Consider the following 16,847-nt stretch of genomic DNA (forward strand, 5'->3'; position numbering starts at 1 on the left):
GTCTAGTCTAGTCTAGTCTAGTCTAGTCTAGTCTAGTCTAGTCTAGTCTAGTCTAGTCTAGTCTAGTCTAGTCTAGTCTAGTCTAGTCTAGTCTAGTCTAGTCTAGTCTAGTCTAGTCTAGTCTAGTCTAGTCTAGTCTAGTCTAGTCTAGTCTAGTCTAGTCTAGTCTAGTCTAGTCTAGTCTAGTCTAGTCTAGTCTAGTCTAGTCTAGTCTAGTCTAGTCTAGTCTAGTCTAGTCTAGTCTAGTCTAGTCTAGTCTAGTCTAGTCTAGTCTAGTCTAGTCTAGTCTAGTCTAGTCTAGTCTAGTCTAGTCTAGTCTAGTCTAGTCTAGTCTAGTCTAGTCTAGTCTAGTCTAGTCTAGTCTAGTCTAGTCTAGTCTAGTCTAGTCTAGTCTAGTCTAGTCTAGTCTAGTCTAGTCTAGTCTAGTCTAGTCTAGTCTAGTCTAGTCTAGTCTAGTCTAGTCTAGTCTAGTCTAGTCTAGTCTAGTCTAGTCTAGTCTAGTCTAGTCTAGTCTAGTCTAGTCTAGTCTAGTCTAGTCTAGTCTAGTCTAGTCTAGTCTAGTCTAGTCTAGTCTAGTCTAGTCTAGTCTAGTCTAGTCTAGTCTAGTCTAGTCTAGTCTAGTCTAGTCTAGTCTAGTCTAGTCTAGTCTAGTCTAGTCTAGTCTAGTCTAGTCTAGTCTAGTCTAGTCTCCCTTCTCAACTATGCATCCCCCTCCCATATCATACGACTCAATTAAATAATCTATTTTATATGAAAGCTCTAAACACCAGCAACTACACAACAAGCGATTCGGTGATAGTTCACCCAACCGTGACGCAATCCCCTTATCGCAGTTTAGTTTGCGTCAAAGCCATCTTCATGTCAACAAACAACAACTCTATTAGAGAACAACAGAAAACAGTGCCCAAAAATTAACCTAATTGGTAACCCCCTATCGAGCCAGCATGTTCTCTGTTGGCAATCATAGATGAATTTCTAAGCAGTCCCGAAGGCCTGTCACAGTTTACACGGGGGAGATGACCGCAAATATATGTAAACCAAAAAGTTTTGACCACCCTCGATGTTAGACGCACCACCAGGACTAGAACTAGGCACTGCTACTTTCTATTCGATTTCAGGAAAACCATAATTCAGATGCTGACGCTAACATATGGCCCAAATTGCGTCCACCCGAAATTACACGTTGTAAAGTCAGTGCCTTGCTGTCCTGGCACTGCAACCGCACCGCAGGGGCGCCGCAGCGCCGCGGGACGGGAAAAGGTGGGCATGTAATTGCATTCAATCGGCTATTTTCGGGATGCCGGTGACAATAATGTAATAGATTTTATTGCATGAACTAACATGGGCTTTTGTAGGGGGTGGATGCCTGTGGATGCGTAAGTCATGCGTGAAGACATGAAGTATCTACCGCTAACTTTAAACGATTGCGACGCAGATGATAGTTGTCTCGCGAGGTCTCTGACGTAATGCCACAATTCAGCGCGTGGCTAATGCATGTCAGTCCAGGAAAGGTCAGCATGCAATGCACCTCCATACCGCAACTCCTTTGGATTGCACACGGCATCTAGAAAAAGCTGAATAGTTCACCCGAAGTACATTTTTCATACCATTCATCGCTGTAATGATCAATCGGGTTCCAGGACTTTATCTGACGATCTTTCGTTGATGGCTTCCCGCAGACCTAATAGCCCTTCCTGCTGAATCCTTAGAGGATTCTCTGCAGAATCCTTGGAAGATACTCTGTAGAATCCTTAGAGGATACTCTGCAGAATCCTTAGAGGGTTCTGTGCAAAATTCTCGGCAGAATCCTGCAAGGATTCTCAGCAGAATCCTGCAAGGATTCTCTGAAGAATCCTGCAAGGATTTCCCACAGATTCCAGGGAGGATTCTATGCAGAACTTTGGGAGGATTTTCTGCAAGGCTGCAGAATCCAGCAAGGATTCTCAGCAGAATCCTGCAAGGATTCTCTGCAGAATCCTGCAAGGATTTCCCACAGATTCCAGGGAGAATTCTCTGCGAATCTGGGAAGGATTTTCTGCAGAATCCAGAGAGGATTTTCTGCAGAATCCAGGGAGGATTTCTTGCAGAATCCAGGGAGGGTTTGCTGCAGAATCTGGGGAGGATTCTCCACAGAATCCTGGGAGGATTCTCCACAGAATCCTGGGAGGATTCTCCACAGAATCCTGGGAGGATTCTCCACAGAATTCTGGGAGGATTCTCCACAGAATCCTGGGAGGATTCTCCACAGAACCTGGGAGGATTCTCCACAGAATTCTGGGAGGATTCTCCACAGAACCCTGGGAAGATTCTCCACAGAATCCTCGAAGGATTCTCCACAGAATCCTGGGAGGATTCTTCACAGAATCCTGGGAGGATTCTTCACAGAATCCTGGTACGATTCTTCACAGAATCCTGGTAGGATTCTTCACAGAATCCTGGTAGGATTCTTCACATAATCCTGGGAGGAATCTTCACAGAATCCTGGGAGGACTCTTCACAGAATCCTGGGAGGATTCTCCACAGAATCCTGGAAGGATTCTTCACAGAATCCTCGGAGGATTCTCCACAGAATCCTGGGAGGATTCTCCACAGACCCCTGGGAGGATTCTCCACAGAATCCTGGGAGGATTCTCCACAGAATCCTGGGAGAATTCTCCACAGATTCCTGGGAGATTCTCCACAGAATCCTGGGAGGATTCTCCACAGAATCCTGGGAGGATTCTCCACAGAATCCTGGGAGGATTCTCCACAGAATGCTGGGAGGATTCTCCACAGAATCCTGGGAGGATTCTCCACAGAATCCTGGGAGGATTCTCCACAGAATCCTGGGAGGATTCTCCACAAAACCTGGGAGGATTCTCCACAGAATCCTGGGAGGATTCTCCACAGAATCCTGGGAGGATTCTCTACAGAATCCTGGGAGGATTCTCCACAGAATCCTGGGAGGATTCTCCACAGATTCCTGGGAGGATTCTCCACAGATTCCTGGGAGGATTCTCCACAGAATCCTGGGAGGATTCTCCACATAATCCTGGGAGGATTCTCCACAGATTCCTGGGAGGATTCTCCACAGAATCCTGGGAGGATTCTCCACAGAATCCTGGGAGGATTCTCCACAGAATCCTGGGAGGATTCTCCATAGAATCCTGGGAGGATTCTCCACAGAATCCTGGGAGGATTCTCCACAGAATCCTGGGAGGATTCTCCACAGAATCCTGGGAGGATTCTCCACAGAATCCTGGGAGGATTCTCCACAGAATCCTGGGAGGATTCTCCACAGAATCCTGGGAGGATTCTCCACAGAATCCTGGGAGGATTCTCCACAGAATCCTGGGAGGATTCTACACAGATTCCTGGGAGGATTCTCCACAGAATCCTGGGAGGATTCTCCACAGAATCCTGGGAGGATTCTCCACAGAATCCTGGGAGGATTCTCCACAGAATCCTGGGAGGATTCTCCACAGAATCCTGGGAGGATTCTCCACAGAATCCTGGGAGGATTCTCCACAGAATCCTGGGAGGATTCTCCACAGAATCCTGGGAGGATTCTCCACAGAATCCTGGGAGGATTCTCCACAGAATCCTGGGAGGATTCTCCACAGAATCCTGGGAGGATTCTCCACAGAATCCTGGGAGGATTCTCCACAGAATCCTGGGAGGATTCTCCACAGAATCCTGGGAGGATTCTCCACAGAATCCTGGGAGGATTCTCCACAGAATCCTGGGAGGATTCTCCACAGAATCCTGGGAGGATTCTCCACAGAATCCTGGGAGGATTCTCCACAGAATCCTGGGAGGATTCTCCACAGAATCCTGGGAGGATTCTCCACAGAATCCTGGGAGGATTCTCCACAGAATCCTGGGAGGATTCTCCACAGAATCCTGGGAGGATTCTCCACAGAATCCTGGGAGGATTCTCCACAGAATCCTGGGAGGATTCTCCACAGAATCCTGGGAGGATTCTCCACAGAATCCTGGGAGGATTCTCCACAGAATCCTGGGAGGATTCTCTACAGAATCCTGGGAGGATTCTCCACAGAATCCTGGGAGGATTCTCCACAGAATCCTGGGAGGATTCTCCACAGAATCCTGGGAGGATTCTCCACAGAGTCCTGGGAGGATTCTCCACAGAATCCTGGGAGGATTCTCCACAGAATCCTGGGAGGATTCTCCACAAAATCCTGGGAGGATTCTCCACAGAATCCTGGGAGGATTCTCCACAAAATCCAGGGAGGATTCTCCACAGAATCCAGGGAGGATTCTCCACAGAATCCTGGGAGGATTCTCCACAGAATCCTGGGAGGGTTCTCCACAGAATCCTGGGAGGATTCTCCACAGAATCCTGGATGGATTCTCCACAGAATCCTGGATGGATTCTCTACAGAATCCTGGGAGGATTCTCCACAGAATCCTGGGAGGATTCTCCACAGAATCCTGGGAGGATTCTCCACAGAATAATGGGAGGATTCTCCACAGAATCCTGGGAGGATTCTCCACAGAATCCTGGGAGGATTCTCCACAGAATCCTGGGAGGATTCTCCACAGAATCCTGGGAGGATTCTCCACAGAATCCTGGGAGGATTCTCCACAGAATCCTGGGAGGATTCTCCACAGAATCCTGGGAGGATTCTCCACAGAATCCTGGGAGGATTCTCCACAGAATCCTGGGAAGATTCTCCACAGAATCCTGGGAGGATTCTCCACAGAATCCTGGGAGGATTCTCCACAGAATCCTGGGAGGATTCTCCACAGAATCCTGGGAGGATTCTCCACAGAATCCTGGGAGGATTCTCCACAGAATCCTGGGAGGATTCTCCACAGAATCCTTGGAGGATTCTCCACAGAATCCTGGGAGGATTCTCCACAGAATCCTGGGAGGATTCTCCACAGAATCCTGGGAGGATTCTCCACAGAATCTTGGGAGGATTCTCCACAGAATCCCGGGAGGATTCTCAACAGAATCCTGGGAGGATTCTCCACAGAATCCTGGGAGGATTCTCCACAGAATCCTGGGAGGATTCTCCACAGAATCCTGGGAGGATTCTCCACAGAATCCTGGGAGGATTCTCCACAGAATCCTGGGAGGATTCTCCACAGAATCCTGGGAGGATTCTCCACAGAATCCTGGGAGAATTCTCCACAGAATCCTGGGAGGATTCTCCACAGAATCCTGGGAGGATTCTCCACAGAATCCTGGGAGGATTCTCCACAGAATCCTGGGAGGATTTTTCACAGAATCCTGGGAGGATTCCCCACAGAATCCTGGGAGGATTCTCCACAGAATCCTCGGAGGATTCTCCACAAAATCGTCTGAAGATTTTCCACATAATCCTCGGAGCATTCTCCTTAGAATCCTCGGAGGATTCTCCACATAATTCTCGGAGGATTCTCCACAGAATCCTCGGAGGATTCTCTACCTTGGGAATTAGCTGGGATGCTGTCATTCGACTTTTATTTACGGAAAAACGTTGACAAAAAGTGGTTTCGTTCAATCTCTACAGACATGGTTGTATAAAAGCTTTGTTTTTTAAATGTTCTCACAACTTGCTCAGTTTACCGTGCTTACCTCTGCATTCGGGCTAAGATTCAATCTGTTTTAGTAATTAAAAATGCGATAAATTCCAAATGAGTCCGGGAAATTGGTCACTTCCTTCATAGGAAAATTTAATGATGTTTACACTGTGACTGGCGACTGGTCGCCACTATTTGCATACTGACCGTTGGTCAATTTTTGCAAACGTGTCCGCGCGCCTTTGACACTGCACTCGGAAGGAAATCTCGTGGGATCGCGAAATAGAAACGAAAAATCAACATCTCTCGTTTCGGTTGAGCTACCCGCTACAGGATGTGAATTGTCTAGTCGAGGGAGGGCATTAATTGAATCACGTGCCTGAAGGTGACAAAGACACTAGACAGTGTACGTACCCCATTTGATCATGGCTGGTGCGTGTGTTTGATATTAGATCGTTTCAATGGATGGCAGCAATTAGCATAAATCAGAGCTGGGCAGAAACGGAAGAGATTGTGGATCGTTGAAGAACCTCTCCGAGAGCAGCAGATGCAGGAATTCGGATAATTGATATTTATCATTATGGGGCGCTCGGAAATGGTGCATTTCAACCGGCTCATCGTCATGTTGTTTGCCAACATATTAAATTTAATGTTTAATTGTAACTGTCGTTCCGTTTCATCACCACACTGACTGGTGAACACATGGTGACACCCTTAGCACATTCCACTAATAGCGTGATTAGGAACATGTTTCTGTGGTTCTACGGCTAGGCAGGAACAGTCAATTAATTTACAGTAATTACCGACAAATAGCTGAGCTGGTAATTTGTGGGACAATTTAAAATCATTATTATGATCAGTCGTCGCGTCGTTGGTGGCATACCGATACCACCACCACCGGCCAGAAAGCGTACAGTCCCGTCAAAAACAAACCAACAATCCATCCACGCAAATAACTCAACCCTCACCCCATTGTCCCAGGTCAGTTACGAGAGTTACGACGCATTGTGATTCACCCATATTTCTTACCCTCCTTCGGGACCGGGAGCTGGGAAAGAAAAAGAAATCTGCAAGATTGCAATAAAACACTCACCCAATCCGGATTGCATTTGCATTCGCATTACCTACTTCTCGTCCACACTTCACTCCAGGCATTGATTCCAAGCAAATCAACAACCCCTTCATCGTGGAAGAAAGTTCAATATTTGCATACCAACACACATTCAGCAAAATAATACCGACCAGGTTCATACGAGGACAAACGGATATTGTGCGTGCAATTCAACAGTTCAAACAAATCTTGAGATGAACTTTGTGCCCCATCTGCGTTCCCACCGCAACGCAACGACCTGGGACAACCTCCAGAGGACTGCCTCCAGGATAAGCTGCACGCTGGCCGGAGTGCAATCTTTTGTTCTAGATATTTATTGTGGAGAAATCCGGGGGTAAAGGGCTTTCAGTGTAAGTAGCATTGATGAGAGTATTCCACTCGAAGACTGGGACGAAAATAAACCGAGTTCTGAAGCTGTTTTCAAAGATTTTTTTGGAACCGTTAGAGACTTCTTTCAAGAATTCCACCAATAATCTCTCTAGGAATTTCTCCAGGAAAAAATATTAAGGAATTCTAGAAAGAGTTCCTGGAATAATTCCTGGAGTAATTCCTGGAGGAATTTCGTGTGATTTTTTGGCGTAATTCTTAAACAATTTTCGGGAAAAATTCTGAGGAAATCCCTGAAGGAATTCTCGGACGAATTTTTAGTGTAATCCCAGGATCATTTTCTTGAGGAATTACTAAAGGTTTCCTGTAAGACCCTGGGGGTGTTCATGGCGAAATTTCTGGAGGAATTCTTGAAAAAAAAATCACTGGAGGAATTCCTGGAAGATTTTTTCGAGGAATTCCTGAGGAAGTTCCTGGGGGATTTCCTAAAATAATTTCTGTAGGAATTCTTTGAATCATTTCTTCACGAATTTTTGGAGGAATTTCTGTAGAAATGCCTGAAAGTAGTCTCAGTTGAACCCCTGGAGTAATTTTTGGAAGAATTTCAGGAAGATTTCCTGCAGGTTTCTGGAAAATCCTTTGAGGAATTTCCGGAGAAATTCTTTGAAGAATTTCCGGAAAAATTCCTTGAAAACTTCTTGGAAAAATTCATAGAGGAATTTTTGGAGAAACTCCTGGAGTAACTCTTGGAGGAATTCCTGGAGAATTGCTTGGAGAATTTCTTGGCAGAAGTCTATGAAGGCTTCCTGAAAAAAATCTTGGAGAAATACATACCTAGAGGGATTCTTTGAGGAATTCTTAGCAGATTTTTTAAAGTAATATCTGGAGAAATTCTTGAAAAAAATCCTGGTGGAATTCTTGAAGGAATTCATGAACAAATTCCTAGAATCTCAGGGATTCTTGTAGAAGTTTCTGGTAGAATTCTTTGAGAAACTCCTGGTAGAATTTCGAGGATGTTCTTGCAAAATTAATCCAGGTATTATTGGCAGAAATTCTTAGAGGAATACCTAGAAAGATTCTTTGAGGAATTCTTGGTAACAGTCTTGGAGGAATTCCTGAAAGATTTTTTGAAAGAGTTACACCCATAAAGTCAAGATATTCAAGAGTAGAGTTTGTGGTGCCACAAGGTCTTAATTCCAAAATAGTTTGGATGACCTAGATCACCAAGTGAATGTTTCCAAGTCATCAGAATCGCATTCCGAGGCTCTAAGAGTAGCGTAGATTATATTCCGTGAGCATTCGCTACAATAAAAATATCTCAAGATTTACAGATATTGCGACCCATACTTCAAAATACATTGAGTCCATTTGTATGCCAGTGGACACCCAAATAGCAACTCATAGAGATTTTCGTAATATTATGAGGTGCAACAGACAAAATCGTGAAAGCATTATGCTGATAGAGTAAACAGAAACGAGAGTAAAGCTTGTAGACCTTGAAGGTCCTAATTCCAGAATAGTTTGAAAAGCCTGGAATATCCCATGAATGTACCAAAAGCATTATGGTTGTGCACTGAGGCTCCTTCAGCAGTAATTCAAACTTGAAAGTGTTTGGAGGCCATTTGTTTTTCACGGAATGTCCAACTACGACAATATCGATTTGCTCGTAGCATTTCGAGGTCAAATGGACATCAACGTTACTAAATTTTTTGCACAGAGTGAACACAAATGATGGTAGATTTTGTAGATCTTAAGAATATGAATTCCAGAGTAGTTTGGATGACCTAGATCACCCAATTCTATTGATGATTAGCAAAACATGAAGAATTTATAAAAAAAATACGTAAAAAACCACGTATTTTCGACTTCTAGCAAAAGGGGGGAGGTACCATGCATTTCTTAGTACAACTATTCCCCTTGACTATGAAAAAAAAAACTCCAGGGTAAAATGTTTTAAAAGTAGATCGTCCCAGCTGTTTACGGGTTAAAGAACAGAAGCGAAACATGATTCCACGACATCCATGCCAAGCCCCAACATTGAACCCTTTATTTTCGTCCTCAAGTGCTCATCCTCCGAATGATTCGCGTATTTCGACTATAAGTTGCAGGCTTCCTTAGTGTCAGTGCTTTGTCCTCTGAGAAAAATTGCCAGTTTTGCAAACTAAACGGCTGCTCTACTTAGAGGATTCAAAGAGTCCGTACAAATTTGAATAATCAGTCATGATTATGTAAACGTCAAATGGCATCGTTGGCATCATATTATAGCACAACATTATTTAAGTTGCTGGCAACACTGGTCATATGGTACAGAACATGAAGTTCAACATCTCAGAACCGATGCAAGATAGAGACAATTCGAATGATGAACTATGTTACATTGCTTCTCAAGTGTAGCCAAATTGTGACAGACTGCTGGGAGAATTCTCCTCAGCATCATGGGAGGATTCTTCACAGATACGTGAGAGGATTCTCCACAGAATCCTGGGAGGATTCTCCACAGAATTCTGGGAGGGTTCTCCATAGAATCGTGGGAAGATTCTCCACAGAATCCTGGGAAGATTCTCCACAGAATCCTGGGAAGATTCTCCACAGAATCCTGGGAAGATTCTCCACTGAATCCTCGGAGGATTCTCCACAGAATCCTGTGAGGATTCTCCACAGAATCCTGGGAGGATTCTACACAGAATCCTGGGAGGATTCTCCACAGAATCCTGGGAGGATTCTCCACAGAATCATGGGAGGATTCTCCACAGAATCCTGGGAGGATTCTCCACAGAATCCTGGGAGGATCCTCCACAGAATCCTGGAAGGATTCTCCTCAAAATCGTAGGAGGATTCTCCACAGAATCCTGGGAGGATTCTCCACATAATCCTGTGAGGATTCTCCACAGAACCCTGGGAGGATTCTCCACAGAATCCTGGGAGGATTCTCCACAGAATCCTGGGAGGATTCTCCACAGAATCCTGGGAGGATTCTCCACAGAATCCTGGGAAGATTCTCCACAGAATCCTGGGAAGATTCTCCACAGAATCCTGGGAAGATTCTCCACAGAATCCTGGGAAGATTCTCCACAGAATCCTGGGAAGATTCTCCACAGAATCCTGGGAAGATTCTCCACTGAATCCTCGGAGGATTCTCCACAGAATCCTCGGAGGATTCTCCACAGAATCCTGGGAGGATTCTCCACAGAATCCTGGGAGGATTCTCCACAGAATCCTGGGAGGATTCTCCACAGGATCATGGGAGGATTCTCCACAGAATCCTGGGAGGATTCTCCACAGAATCCTGGGAGGATCCTCCACAGAATCCTGGAAGGATTCTCCTCAAAATCGTAGGAGGATTCTCCACAGAATCCTGGGAGGATTCTCCACATAATCCTGTGAGGATTCTCCACAGAACCCTGGGAGGATTCTCCACAGAATCCTGGGAGGATTGTCCACAGAATCCTGGGAGGATTCTCCACAGAATCCTGGGAGGATTCTCCACATAATCCTGTGAGGATTCTCCACATAATCCTGGGAGGATTCTCCACAGAATCCTGGGAGGATTCTCCACAGAATCCTGGGAGGATTCTCCACAGAATCATGGGAGGATTCTCCACAGAATCCTGGGAGGATTCTCCACAGAATCCTGGGAGGATTCTCCACAGAATCCTGGGAGGATTCTCCATAGAATCCCGGGAGGATTCTCCACAGCATCCTGAGAGGATTCTCCACAGAATCCTTGGAGGATTCTCCACAGCATCCTCGGAGGATTCTCCACAGAATCCTCGGAGGATTCTCCACAGAATCCTCGGAGGATTTTTCACAGAATCCTCAGAGGATTCTCCACAGAATCCTGGGAGGATTTTCCTGAGAATCCGAAATAGAGTCTTCACAGAATCCTGGGAGGATTCTCCTCAGAATCTTGGGAAGAATTACAACAAAATCCTGGGAGGATTCTTTACAGAATCCAGAGGGGATTCTACACAGAATCCAGAGAGGATTCTACACAGAATACAGAGAGGATTTTACAGAGAATCCAGAGAGGATTCTCCACCGAATCTGGAGAAAATTCTCTACAGAGACCTGGGAGTATTCTCCACATTAATTCTGGGAGGGTTCGGCACAGAGTCCTGGAAGTATTTTCCACAGAATCCTGGAAGGATTCTCCTCAGAATTCTGGGAGGATTCTCCTCAGAATTCTGGGAGGATTATCCACAGAATCCTGGGAGGATTTGCCACAAAATCATGTGAGGATTCGCCACAGAATTCTGAGAGGATTCGTCACAGAATCCTGAGAAAATTCTCCCCATAATCTTAGGAGGGTTCTCTACAGATTCCTGTCAGGATTCTCCACAGGGTCCTAGGACAATTCTTTACAGAATCCTGAGAAGATTTTCCTGAGATTACGGAGACGATTCTTCACAGAATCCTGTACCCGCGATGAACTAGCCTAGGGTTGAAAATCTCGTTAATACATACAAAAAAAAAACAGAATCCTGGGAGGATTCTCCACAGAATCTTGGGATGATTCACCTCAAAATTTTGGGAAGATTCACAACAAAATCTTGGAAGGATTCTTCACAGAATCCGGAGAGGAGTCTCCGCAGAATCCGGAGCGGATTTCGCAGAGAATCCAGAGAGGATTCTCTACAGAATCCTGAAAAAACTCTCCACAGAGTCCTGGGAGTATTCTCCACATAATCCTGGAATAGTTTTCCACATAATTCTGGGAGGATTCCCCACAGAATCCTGGGAGGATTCTCTATCGGACTCTAGGAGGATTCGTCTCAAAATCCTGTGGGAGTTCTCCAAAAATCCTGCGAGGATTTGCCACGGAATCCTAGGACGATTTGCCACAGAATCCTGGGAGAGTTCTTCACAGAATCCTGGGAGAGTTCTTCACAGAATCCTGGGAGGATTCTCCGCAGAATCCTGGGACGTTTCTACCCAGAATCCTGGAAGGATCCGCGAAGAATCTAGAGAGGCCTGAGAGGATTCTCCACACAATCCTGGGAGTATTTTCAATAGAATGCTTGGAGGATTCTCCACAGAATCCTGGGTGAATTCTCCAAAGAATTCTGGGAGGATTCTTCACAGCGTCCTGGAAGGATTCGCCACACAATCCTGGAACGATTCTCCACATAACTCTGGGAAACCAATCGTTCCAGCTCACGCTACTCGCCGAATAAGCCTGATTTCAAGAAACCCTGCGAGAATCTTCTTTCTGTAAATATTCTAGAACTTTTTCCTATAAATCCGAAAAAAAATCCTCAAAGTAATGTCTGGCGGTGACCCAGGAGGTAAACCTGTAGAATTCTCACGAAATTTCAGGAATTGCTTAATTCATAAAAGGAATTTCAACAAGAATGTTTCTTGCGCGAAAATAACAGAAAAATTATTATGCATGGAAAGAAATATGGAAACAATGAGTAACCAGCTCTGATTTTGCCATGACAGAGCATTATAAATACTTCATGCAGCAACTATGCAGATACGACAGGATCCGTTTTGGACATCTCGGCGGATATGCGATCGATCTCCGGGCTCTATTCCATTTCATGGCTATTTCTATCAACTGCAATGATGGACCTTCCGTCCCTGTTGACGCAAGCCTATATCATGGCACTTAAAGTTAATGTAACGAAGATTATAAGACGTTGCAGATCCGTTACAAGAACGGCAGCAATTAATGCCCTATATTTACCCATTTCAAACACGCAGAACAAGCTCGCAGTAACTCCTCTCTCAGAGCTGCTGCCCATCCTTCAAAGAACACCCTTTCCACAGCCGGGGAAATAGACCTGTGCGCCGCCGCGCTACGCCGCCGCCGCCGACAGTTTTTGCCCCACGCCGACGCCGACGCCGATATCGGCGGCGCGCCATACGCCGATGTTTGTCACTCCGCCGATTTTCATTTTTCACGCCGGTGATCAGGGCGCGAACTAAATTTTGTTTACATTAAGTTGAGATAAAATACTAAAACTTTTTCGAAGATTTCTCTAAAATTCCAATCAAAGAATTTTTCAGAAGTTCCTTAAGAGATTCCTTCAGGAGTTTCTTCAAAGATGTCTCCAGTAGTTCCTTCAGGGATTCAGGGATGCCTCTAGGAGTTTCAACACGCATTTTTTTTTCAGAAGATCTCTCAGGAAGGTCTCGACAGGAGTACGATCAGATTTTTTTCAGGTGGTTTCAGGGATTCCTCCTAGAAATACATCCGAGATTCATCCAGAAGATTCATCAGGGGATCCAATAGGAGGCCCTTCAGAGATTAGCCAGAGAGTTTCTCCAGAGATTTCTTCGGAAATTCCTTCAGGAATTCATACAGGAGTTTCTTCAGGAATTAGTCCAGAAGTTTCTTCAGAGATTCCTCTAGGAGATCTCTCAGGAATTCCTCTAGAATTCCAACAACGGGTTTCTCCTGGCGTTCTGTATTCTTCAGAAATCACTCCAGGAGTTCCATCAAGGGTTCCTTCAGGAAATCCTTCCTGGAATTTTTTCAACAATCCCTCCTGAAATTCCTATCGGTATGCCTCATGGAAATTTTTCAGAAATCCTTTCAGGAGTTCTTTTAGGGATTTATCTAGGAGTTCCTTCAGATATTCCTACAGAAGTTTCTCCATAGATTAATTTTTGAACATTTTCAAGGATTCATGCAGTATAATAGTTCTTTCAAGAAATGCTCCAAAAGTTCCTTCGGTGACCTCTTCAGGAATTCCTTCAGGGATCTCCTAAACAATTCCAGGAGGATTCAGGAATGCCTCCAGGTGTTCATTAGGAATTCCTTCAGAGGTTCTTTAAGCTATTTCAACAGAAATTCGTTCGGGTATTATTTCAGAAGTCCCTTCAGATATTTTTTCAGGAGGATTCATAGATGCCTCCTGGAGATCCACCAAAAGTTCCATTAGAAGTTCTTTCAGGAAGAAAGTCCTAGAAATTATTCTAGGAGTTCCTGCAGGGATACCTTTTGAAGTTCCTTTAAAATTTTACTTTGTAATGGCTTTTTCAGTTTTGATACATTTAAAATGCAGCTATTATTATATCTTGTCCGACATTTCGGTTACATTTGGTACCTTCCTCAGGACTTGATTATTGCCGATTTTTCGTCCAGTGTTGTTCTGTCGAACAGCAGTTAACGATTTTTGCATTCGACTGCGATAGAATTTAACTTTGAAATGGCTTATCTAGTCTTGACGTTCGAAATCTAGACTTGACAAAATTCGAACACAGCTATTTTATTAAGTTCTTTTAGACATTCATACAGGAGTTCTTACAGAAATAAGTCCAAGAGTTCCTTCATAGATTCCACCAGGAGTTTCCGGCATTCATGAAGATGTTTCTTCAGAGGTTTCTCCTGAACTTCTTCAGGGATTCCTTCAGAAGTTCATTCAGATTCCTTTAGGATAACCATAGGGGATTCCTCGAGAAATTAATTTAGGAATTCATCCATGAGTTCTTCAAGGGATCGCTCTTGGGGTTCTTTCTGAGATTTTTCCAGGTGGACTTACGGATGCACCAGGAGTTATATCAGAGATTTCTTACAGGAGTTCTTTCAGGGAATCTTGTTAAAGTTCCTTCGAGAACAACCTTAGGAATATAATCAGGCATATCTCCAGGATATTATTGTGGGATGTCTCATGGAGAATTCCTCAAGCATTTCGTTCTGGAATTCCTCCAGGAATTCTTTCGGGGACTCCTCCTGACAATCTTTCGGGGATTCCTCCTACAAATCCTGCAGGGATCCCTCTACCCAAAAAGATTCCCTCGGGAGATTCCGCTGAAAATCCTATCAAAAATTCCACCTGGAAATCCTTCGGAGATTGCTACCGGAATTCTTTCGGGGATTCCCCCTGGCATTCCTGCAGCAATTTCCCCTGCAATTTCTACGGGGATTCCTCATGGACTTCCTCCGAGCATTCCTCCTGAAATTCCTACGGAAATTCCTCTTGAAATTTGTTTGGAGATTCTTCAAAGAAATCATTCGGAAATTCCTCCTGGAATTATTTCGAAGATTCCTCTTGGAATTCCTACGGGGATTCTTCCTAGATTTCCTTCAGGGTTTTTCCTAGAATTTCTTCTGAAATTCTTTCAAGGATTCCTCCTAATATTCCGTCGTAAATTCCTCCTGAACTGCCTTTGGGGATTCCTCCTGAAATTCCTTCGAATATACAACTTAAACATCCTTCTTGGAATTCTTCCTGGGGTTTCTCGTACAATTTCTTCGGGGGTCTCTCCTAGAGTTTCTTCAGGAAATCTTCCTAAAATTCTTTTGGAGATTTCTTCTGGAATTCCTTCGAGGATTCGTCCTAGACTTACATCATGGATTCCACCAGAAATTCTTTCAGAGTTTTCATTTGATACTCCGTCGTGGAGTTCCCCTGGAATTTCTTCAGGGTTTCCTCCTGGAATTTCTTTAATAATTTCTCTTAGAACTCCTCCTGGATTTCTCCTGGATTTCCTCATGGAATTAAAGTTCCTTCGGGATTCCTTCGGGATTCCTTCGGGAATTCCTTCAGAAATTACTCCTGGAGTTCCTATGGGGATTCCTCTTGGAAATCAAACGAGGATTTCGGTTTGAAACCCTTCGGGGATTCCTCCTAGAGTTTCTTCGGAAATTCCTCCTGAACTTCTTTCAGGGATTCCTCCTTAAATTCCTCCGGGGATTTCTCCTGGAGTTCCTTCGGAGATTCTTCCTAGAATTCTTCCTTGAATTTCTTCGGATATTTCATTTAGAATTCCTTCAGAGATTCCTCCTAGAGTTGCTTCTTGGATTCCTCCTGTAATTTCTTCAGAGTTTCCTCTTGGAATTCCTTTGGAGCTTTCACTTCCAAATTCTTCGGAGCAGAGATACCAGATATGAAGATTTTTGACCTTCTTTACATACAAGATTCAGAGTACAGGAAAATACAGATTTTAAAAATATGATACAGATTTCTCCAGAAAGCACAGAATTTGAAGTTATTTTCCATAAATTTAATGAAAACTTTATAAATAGCTGCTTAAACATTAAAGAATTTATGAAAATTTGTACATTTTCACACAAGTTTTAGAAAAAAATATCAGTAAAAATTAAAACCCGTCAAAAAGTAGTACTTTTTTGTTAGTTTCTTTTGAAATCTAGGACATTATTGATACAGTATTGATACAGATAAAATTTTGATAAAAATAATCTGGCATCTCTGCTTCGGAGATTCCTCATGGAATTCCTTCTAGAATTTCTTCGGGGTTACCTTCGGTGAGTCCTCCTTGAATTCCTTCGGGGATTCCTCCTTTCTGAGTTCTCCTGGATTTTTTTCGGGGATTCATCTTGGAATTCCTTCGGTCCTCTTAGATTTTTTTTAGGAATTTCTCCCGGAATTTATTTATTATTATCCATTTATTACGTAAGGCAATTTTCTCGAATTTTTGACACCAGCACACCTCCCCTCCTTGTAAGATTGTTGGTATGAAACTCCAAATATTTTTGTATGGATCCAAACCCAAACTCTTGGGTATATTTCGTTGGTTCGTCCTCACAATTTTTCGGGGATTATTTCTTGAATCCTCCTTGAAATTCCCACTGAAATTATTTTAAGGATTTTTGCTGGAATTTCCATGATGACTGCTTGAATTCCTTTGAGATACGCGTAGGTATTCTTTCTGAATTTTCTTTTGGAATTCCTACGGGAATTCCTCACAGAGTTCTTTCGTGGATTTCTTCAGGGTTGTGAAGAATTAGCTGAGTGAATCAATCGCCAAATGCCTGAAAAAAGACTATCCTCGTATCAAAATCGCCAATCAGAACGCTAAGACTGCCAAGACTGTTTACACTAAAGTTAAAGATCCAGTCGAATCAATGCTACAACACAATGTGATCTATAACATCCCCTGCCAGAACTGTGATAGATGTTATATAGGCATGACGTCCAATAAACTG

The sequence above is a fragment of the Aedes albopictus genome, chromosome 1 (assembly GCF_035046485.1).
Source record: "Aedes albopictus strain Foshan chromosome 1, AalbF5, whole genome shotgun sequence".
Classification (NCBI taxonomy): Eukaryota; Metazoa; Arthropoda; class Insecta; order Diptera; family Culicidae; genus Aedes; species Aedes albopictus.